Source organism: Oryza glaberrima, chromosome 10 (genome assembly GCF_000147395.1).
Source record: "Oryza glaberrima chromosome 10, OglaRS2, whole genome shotgun sequence".
NCBI classification, from domain to species: Eukaryota; Viridiplantae; Streptophyta; class Magnoliopsida; order Poales; family Poaceae; genus Oryza; species Oryza glaberrima.
The window spans coordinates 14,873,947-14,883,589 of record NC_068335.1 but is presented as its reverse complement, the minus strand read 5'-3'; positions in this window follow the sequence as shown (position 1 = coordinate 14,883,589).

Sequence of the window (9,643 nt, the reverse complement as noted above, 5' to 3'; positions counted from 1 at the left end):
CGGCTCGGATTCGCCGAGGAATGCTCGACGGCGGCGGATTGCGGCGGCGGCAACCGGCGGCGAGGGAAGGGGGAAACGGCGACGAGGTCACGAGGGGTCGATACCCGGTGGTGAGAGCATCTACGCGGCTACGGGAATCCGTTGCTAGCGTCGGATTGGGCGGAGCTACGCCGAGCGAGGCCGGCGGAGCACGGGCGGCGACGGTGGTGAGCACACAGCGGGCGGCGGCAACGGTCGGGGCGGCGCCAGCTAGCTACGGGGAGGCTACTCGTGCTACTATCCGAGTCTAAGAGGAGGAGATGGAATGAGAAGGGAGAACGGAGGAAGACACCACCGTGCGGGGAAGGGGGCGCAGTGACGAGAACCGACGGCGCGGGAGCGATCTCTCCGGCCTCGGGCCGGGGAAGAGGAAGAAGACGAGCGCGCGGAGTCCCCTTCCGCGTCCTAGTGCGCACCGGCTCCTCTGGCACACGCGACGGCGGTGGTCGGCGAGAGAGATGGAGGGACGGCAATGGAGTGGAGACGATGGGACAAAACGAGAGGAGAAGGGAGAGAGGGCACCTGAGCTTTCAAGGGCGGCAATGTCGGTTTGGAAACCGACCTTGGGCGGTCAAGGCGCGAGCTGGCGCTCGCGGCCAAAACGGCGACAGAGGAGGATGACGCCGGCGGTGAAGAGAAAAGGGGAAAAGGAGGAGAGGAAAAGGGGGCTTGCCTCCTTGCCGTTTCGGGAAATGGAGGAGGGAGAGAAGGCGACGCGGCAGAGGGAGCGGAGGGCTCTGCCTCCGTCCCTTGGGGGCACGCGCGGGGAGTGGCGGGGCCGAGGCGATGACGACGGCGATGACGGCGGAGGTGGCTTGGAGCGGAGCGGTGACACGGGCGGCAGGCGCGGCAGAGGGTGACGACGGCGACGACTGGCCGGTCGGCCACCACGGCGAGCGCGCGTGGGAAGCAACGGCGCGCGGCGACGATTTGTCGGCGTCGGCGGGAATGGCAGCGGGATGCGGAAGGAAGGGCTCGGCTCGGCACGGCTCGCGCGCACGCGCGTGCAGCGCTCGGGCAGAGCGGGGGAGAGGGAGAGAGAGAGAGAGAGAGAGCCCGGGGAAGGAGGGGGAGATGGGCCGAGAGGGATTCGGCCCATCGAACCCTAGGGAGGCGAAATAGACTTTTGCGGAGGGATTGATATGGGAAGGATTTGGATTCGGGATTGAACTTGACGATAGATCGGGGATTTGAGATCTGAGATGGCACGGACACTAGACAACAAGCAAAGAAACGGATTTCGCAACTAGGGTTTTTAAGAGAGAGTTTTCCCGCTAGGCGCCACAACGGAACGGGCGCTACAGACCAACCCCCCTAACAAGAATCTCGACCCCGAGATTCAGCACCTAAGGGAGCAGCTCCGGGAACTCGGCGCGGAGAAGATCTTTTCGTTCCCATGTTGCCTCATCTTCCGAATGATTGCTCCACTGGACCTTGTAGAAGTTGATAGTCTTTCTTCTGGTCTGACGCTCTGCCTCTTCAAGAACCTTGATCGGTCTTTCCTTGTAGGTCAGGTTCTTTTCCAGCTCGATATTTCCCAGGGGGACTTGTTCTTCTGGAACTCGAAGACATTTCTTTAACTAGGATACATGGAATACATTGTGCACATCTGCGAGACCTTCAGGTAACTCAAGCTGATAAGCCACTTCGCCACGTCTGGCGGTTATGAGGTATGGGCCGATGTAGCGGGGTGCTAACTTGCCGGACATCCCAAACCTCCTCATACCACGGAGAGGTGATACCCGCAGGTACACGTGGTCTCCTTTTTCGAATTCAAGGTCACGCCTCCGATTGTCAGCGTAATTCTTCTGACGGTTCTGAGCTGTCTTTAAACGTTCTCGGATCAGCTTAACTTGTTCTTCTGCTGCCTTGAGTATGTCGGGACCGAATACCAGTGCTTCGCCCACCTCATTCCAGCACAAGGGAGTGCGGCACTTTCTTCCGAACATTGCCTCATTCGGCGACATCCGAATGCTGGCCTGATAATTGTTGTTGTATGAGAACTCAGCATACGGCAAACAATGATCCCAAGTGCCTTCGAAATCCAGGGCACACGCACGTAGCATGTCTTCCAGGATTTGGTTTACCCTTTCTGTCTGACCATCGGTCTACGGATGGTAAGCTGTACTAAAATTTAGATCGGTTCCGAGAGCTTCATGCAACTGCTTCCAGAACCTTGAGGTGAACTGAGTGCCTCGGTCTGACACAATCTTCTTGGGACAGCTAAATCTACATACGACATGGGTCATGTAGAGTTCTGCTAGTTTCTTTCCATCAAAGGTGGTCTTCACTGGCACGAAATGAGCTGATTTCGTGAGTCGATCCACGATTACCCAGATGGAGTCGTACCCGCTAGGGGTTCTTGGCAAACCGGTGATGAAATCCATTCCGATCTCTTCCCATTTCCACTCGGGAATCGGTAGGGGTTGCAGCAGACCCGCTAGCCTCTGATGCTCTGCCTTGACTCTTTGGCAAATGTCACACAGGGCTACGTATTCTGCGACATCTCGCTTCATTCCAGCCCACCAGAAGTATGCCTTGATATCCCAGTACATCTTCGTACTTCCTGGATGAATGGAGTAGGCGGACTCATGAGCTTCCTTCAAGATGAGATCTCTTAACTCCTTCCTGGCTGGTACACAGATGCGTGGACCGCACCAAACCGTGCCTTGTTCGTCTATGGAAAAATTGGTGCTCTTCTCCTGTATTCTTTTTATTAACTCTTTTATCCCTTTATCATCTTTCTGAGCTTCCCGGATTTGCGATTCTAGGGTAGGCTGCACTGTCAAGCTGGCAGGGACACCTGACTGTACCATGGTCAGCCTTAACTTCTCTAATTCTCTGCACAGGCGATCTTGGTCTGGCCATATTTGAGCTACATTGCAATAGGTCTTGCGACTTTGCGCATCAGCGACCACATTAGCTTTACCGGGATGATAATGAATTCCAAGATCGTAATCCTTGATTAGTTCCAACCATCTTCTCTGCCTCATATTTAACTCGGTCTGCGTGAAGATATACTTAAGACTTTTGTGATCGGTGTATACTTCACATCTGTTCCCGATTAAATAGTGCCTCCAGATCTTAAGAGCGTGAACCACGACTGCCAACTCGAGATCGTGGGTGGGATAGTTGACTTCATGGGGCCTGAGCTGCCTGGATGCATAGGCCACAACCTTTCGTTATTGCATTAGGACACATCCTAAGCCTTGTCTTGATGCATCACAGAAGATCTCGAAGTCTTTTCGGATATCTGGCAAGGTGAGAACTGGGGTAGTGGTCAACCTTTTCTTCATTTCTTGAAAGCCGTCTTCACAGGCTGCTGACCATTCAAATTTCTTTTCCTTCTTTAGCAGCTCGGTCATAGGTCTGGCTAGCTTAGAGAATCCTTCAATGAATCTTCGGTAATATCCAGCTAAGCCAAGGAAGCTGTGGATCTCTGACACATTCTTGGGCGGGTTCCAAGCAAGTACAGCTTCAACCTTGCTGGGATCTACTTCGACACCGTTGGAGGAGATCACGTGTCCAAGAAATGTTACTCGGTCCAACCAGAATTCGCATTTCGAGAACTTAGCGAATAGTTGATGATCCTTGAGCTTTTCCATTATCAGCCTCAGGTGTTCAGCGTGTTCTTCCTCATTCTTGGAGTATATCAGGATGTCATCGATAAATACCACGACAAACTGGTCCAGGTATTCCATGAAGATCTTGTTCATTAAGTTCATGAAGAATGCTGGAGCATTGGTGAGTCCGAAGGACATCACTGTGAACTCATATAGACCATAACGCGTTGAGAAAGCGGTCTTCGGGATATCTTCAGATCTGATTTTCAATTGGTGGTAACCTGATCTCAAGTCAATTTTAGAGAAAACTCTTGCTTCTTTAAGTTGATCGAACAAATCGTCAATCCGTGGCAACGGGTACTTGTTCTTTATAGTTACTTCATTCAGGGCTCTATAGTCGATTACCATTCTCTCAGAGCCATCCTTTTTCTTAACCAGGAGCACTGGGGCTCCCCATGAGGATGAGCTAGGTCGCACATAACCTTTACTCTCCAATTCTTCGATTTGTCTTTTGACTTCTGCTAACTCATTAGCTGCCATTCGGTAGGGTCTTTTTGCAATTGGTGCGGTGCCTGGTGCCAGTTCTATGGCAAACTCAATCTCTCGGTCTGGTGGCATACTCGTTAATTCTTCTGGAAATACGTCGGGATATTCACAGACTATGGGCACCGACTCCAAGGAGGTGACTTGCAAACAGGTTAGGATAGACCGACTTGCGGTAGGGGTGTTAGAGGTAAAGCGGACTTACTTTCCTCCAGGTCCTTGCAAGGTGATGGACCTTTCGGCACAATCTATCTGTCCTTTGTGCTTAGCCAACCAATCCATCCCTAGGATGATGTCCAAGCTTTGCGAGTCTAGGACTATCGGTTTGGCTAGGAAGTCAACTTCCTCAATTCTAAGGTTAACTTCCGGGCATATTTGAGTTGCCCTTATATTCCTTCCAGGGGAATGTACTATCATTGGTACACGTAAATTTTGGGTTTTCCAACCATTTCTCTTCACAAAAGCTTGTGATATGAAAGAATGGGAAGCTCCCGAATCAAACAGGACTATTGCGGGTACGGAATTGACAGAGAACATACCCATCACAACGTCTGGAGCATCTTGAGCGGTCTCGGCTTGAATGTGGTTCACCCGGCCTCGACCAAAGTTGTTGGAAGCATGAGAACCTTGTCCACTTGCCTGAGAGCTAGGACGAGACTGAGCTGTCGCTGGAGTAGGAGTTCTAGCAGTGCTGCCATTAGCATGCCCTGAGTTGGTGTTGGTAGGATTCTGAGTTCACGACGGCGGCGAGCGGCGGAGCGAACCACGGCGATACAGGCGAAAGCGAGCACTCCGGGAGGTTGCACGGGACGAGAGGAGACGAGCCAACGGCTCGGATTCGCCGGGGAATGCTCGACGGCGGCGGATTGCGGCGGCGGCAACCGGCGGCGAGGGAAGGGGGAAACGGCGACGAGGTCACGAGGGGTCGATACCCGGTGGTGAGAGCATCTACGCGGCTACGGGAATCCGTTGCTAGCGTCGGATTGGGCGGAGCTACACCGAGCGAGGCCGGCGGAGCACGGGCGGCGACGGCGGTGAGCACACAGCGGGCGGCGGCAACGGTCGGGGCGGCGCCAGCTAGCTACGGGGAGGCTACTCGTGCTACTATCCGAGTCTAAGAGGAGGAGATGGAATGAGAAGGGAGAACGGAGGAAGACACTACCGTGCGGGGAAGGGGGCGCAGTGACGAGAACCGACGGCGCGGGAGCGATCTCTCCGGCCTCGGGCCGGGGAAGAGGAAGAAGACGAGCGCGCGGAGTCCCCTTCCGCGTCCTAGTGCGCACCGGCTCCTCTGGCACACGCGACGGCGGCGGTCGGCGAGAGAGATAGAGGGACGGCAATGGAGTGGAGACGATGGGACAAAACGAGAGGAGAAGGGAGAGAGGGCACCTGAGCTTTCAAGGGCGGCAATGTCGGTTTGGAAACCGACCTTGGGCGGTCAAGGCGCGAGCTGGCGCTCGCGGCCAAAACGGCGACAGAGGAGGATGACGCCGGCGGTGAAGAGAAAAGGGGAAAAGGAGGAGAGGAAAAGGGGGCTTGCCTCCTTGCCGTTTCGGGAAAAGGAGGAGGGAGAGAAGGCGACGCGGCAGAGGGAGCGGAGGGCTCTGCCTCCATCCCTTGGGGGCACGCGCGGGGAGTGGCGGGGCCGAGGCGATGACGACGGCGATGACGGCGGAGGTGGCTTGGAGCGGAGCGGCGACACGGGCGGCAGGTGCGGCAGAGGGTGACGGCGGCGACGACTAGCCGGTCGGCCACCACGGCGCGCGCGCGCAGGAAGCAACGGCGCGCGGCGACAATTTGGCGGCGTCGGCGGGAACGGCAGCGGGATGCGGAAGGAAGGGCTCGGCTCGGCGCGGCTCGCGCGCACGCGCGTGCAGCGCTCGGGCAGAGCAGGGGAGAGGGAGAGAGAGAGAGAGAGAGAGAGAGAGAGAGAGAGAGAGAGAGAGAGAGAGAGCCCGGGGAAGGAGGGGGAGATGGGCCGAGAGGGATTCGGCCCATCGAACCCTAGGGAGGCGAAATAGACTTTTGCGGAGGGATTGATATGGGAAGGATTTGGATTCGGGATTGAACTTGACGATAGATCGGGGATTTGAGATCTGAGATGGCACGGACACTAGACAACAAGCAAAGAAACGGATTTCGCAACTAGGGTTTTTAAGAGATTGTTTTCCCGCTAGGCGCCACGACGGAACGGGCGCTACATGCACTGATCAGGAGAAGGTCTCATTTGCATCACACCAACTCCATGGCCCTGCCTCTGAGTGGTGGGATCACTTCCGCCTTAACAGGACTACCGCTGAACCTATCTCTTGGCTTGAATTCACCGCTACTTTTCGGAAGACGCATATACCATCGGGAGTGGTGTCTCTCAAGAAGAAGGAATTCAGGTCGCTCACCCAGGGATCTCGCACGGTCACCGAGTATCTGCACGAGTTCAATCGTCTGGCTCGTTATGCTCCAGAAGATGTGCGCACTGATGAGGAGCGCCAGGAGAGGTTCTTGAAAGGACTTAATGATGAGCTTTCTTACCCACCCATGACTGGGGATTATCATGATTTCCAGAAGTTAGTGGATAAGGCTATTCGTCAGGAGGACAAGTACAACCGCATGGAGCAGAAGAAACGTCGGATTGCTCACTTCAAGGCATAACAAGGGAATAGTCAGAGGCCGCGTCTTACTTTAGGACCCCAGTCCATGCCACAGGGAGGTCCTTCATCTGTTGTTCGTCCGCAGCGTCAGTTCTTCAACAACAACGCAGGCAACAACATCCGCAATCAAGCTCCACGTCCTGTTGCAGCTCCAACACAACAACAGCCTGCCAAGAAGGAGCAAGGCAGCAAGCCCAGAGTATGCTTCAACTGTGGTGAACCAGGACATTACTCTGACAAGTGTCCGAAGCCCCGACGCGTGAAGGTTGTCCCTACCCAGAGTAACTTTACCGCACCTACGCTAAAGGCTCATGTCAATCATGTTGCTGCTGCAGAAGCTCAAGGTGCTCCAGATGTGATTTTGGGTACGTTCCTTGTTAACTCAGTTCCTGCAACAGTGCTTTTCGATTCTGGTGCTACACATTCATTTTTATCTATGAGTTTTGCGGGAAATCATGGTATGGAAGTAGAAGATCTTAGACGTCCTTTGATTGTTAGTACCCCGAGTAATCAAGCACTCTCTTTGCAATGTAGCCCCTCTGTCAGAATAGAAATTCAAGGAGTGCCATTTCTGGCCAATCTTATCCTGTTAGAATCCAAAGATCTTGATGTCATCCTAGGGATGGACTGGTTAGTCAGATATAAAGGTGTGATAGACTGTGCCAACAGAAAAGTAACTCTCACCAGCAATGATGGTCGAGTTGTAACTGTTCATGCATTGTCTTCTGAGTCTTTAAGGTCAAGTCTGAACCAAATAGCTTTGGAAGAGATTCCCGTAGTACAGGAATACCCGGACGTGTTCCCGGACGATTTACCTGGTATGCCGCCTAAGAGAGATATTGAATTCAGAATAGATCTGATACCCGGAACAACTCCGATCCATAAGAGACCTTACAGAATGGCAGCCAATGAGTTGGCAGAAGTCAAAAGGCAAGTCGACGATTTGCTTCAAATGGGATACATCAGACCGAGTTCATCTCCATGGGGAGCTCCAGTTATTTTTGTGGAAAAGAAAGATCATACCCAGAGGATGTGTGTGGACTATCGTGCACTAAATGATGTGACTATCAAGAATAAGTACCCGCTGCCCAGAATTGATGATTTGTTTGATCAGCTTAAAGGTGCCACCGTTTTCTCCAAGATAGATCTTCGATCAGGGTATCACCAGTTGAGGATTAAAGAAGAAGATATACTTAAGACGGCTTTTACCACTAGGTATGGATTGTTCGAATGTACTGTTATGTCTTTTGGACTTACCAATGCCCCCGCTTTCTTCATGAACTTAATGAATAAGGTGTTTATGGAATACCTAGACAAGTTCGTGGTGGTCTTTATTGATGACATTCTTATCTACTCCCAAACAAAAGAAGAGCATGAAGAACATCTTCGTCTTGCACTAGAGAAGCTGCGAGAACATCAGTTGTATGCCAAGTTTAGCAAATGTGAATTTTGGTTGTCTGAAGTGAAGTTCCTTGGTCACGTCATCTCAGCCGGAGGAGTTGCCGTTGATCCTAGTAATGTGGAATCCGTAACCAACTGGAAACAACCAAAGACAGTTTCAGAGATTCGTAGTTTCCTAGGTCTCGTAGGATATTATCGGAGGTTTATAGAGAATTTCTCCAAGATTGCTAAGCCCATGACACGATTACTTCAAAAGGATGTAAAGTACAAGTGGTCCGAAGAATGTGAGCAGAGTTTTCAAGAGTTGAAGAATCGCTTAACATCAGCTCCTATTTTGATTTTACCTGATCCAAAGAAGGGTTTCCAAGTGTATTGCGATGCATCCAAGCTTGGCTTAGGCTGTGTTCTGATGCAAGATGGGAAGGTGGTTGCCTATTCATCTCGTCAGTTACGTCCGCATGAAAAGAACTACCCTACTCATGATCTTGAGTTAGCTGCAGTGGTTCATGCATTGAAGATTTGGCGTCATTATCTTTTCGGTACTCGTACAGAGGTGTACACCGATCACAAGAGTTTAAAGTATATCTTTACTCAGCCAGATCTGAATATGAGACAACGGAGATGGTTGGAATTAATTAAGGATTATGACATGGGAATTCATTATCACCCGGGAAAGGCTAATGTTGTAGCAGATGCTCTTAGCAGGAAAGGCTATTGCAATGCTATGGAAGGACGACAGTTGCCGTTGGAGTTATGCAAGGAATTTGAAAGATTAAATTTGGGAATTGTCAATAGAGGTTTCGTTGCAGCCTTAGAAGCAAAGCCCACTCTAATCGATCAGGTTAGAGAAGCCCAAATTAATGACCCCGATATTCAAGAAATTAAGAAGAATATGAGAAGAGGAAAAGCTATCGGTTTCTTGGAAGATGAGCAAGGAACTGTATGGTTGGGTGAGAGAATCTGTGTCCCCGACAACAAACCTTTAAAAGATGCAATTCTGAAAGAAGCTCATGATACTTTATACTCCATTCACCCTGGTAGTACTAAGATGTACCAGGATCTCAAGGAAAGATTTTGGTGGGCAAGTATGAAGCGTGAAATCGCAGAATACGTAGCAGTATGTGATGTTTGTCAGCGAGTCAAGGCAGAACATCAGAAACCCGCAGGTTTGTTGCAGCCTTTGAAGATTCCTGAATGGAAGTGGGAGGAAATCGGTATGGATTTCATCACTGGTCTACCCAGAACATCATCAGGCCACGACTCTATTTGGGTGATAGTCGACAGACTTACCAAAGTGGCTCATTTCATCCCAGTAAAGACAACATATTCCGGAAGTCGGTTGGCGGAATTGTATATGGCAAAGATTGTGTGCTTGCATGGTGTCCCTAAGAAAATAGTGTCTGATCGAGGTAGTCAGTTTACTTCACAGTTTTGGAAGAAGCTTCAGGA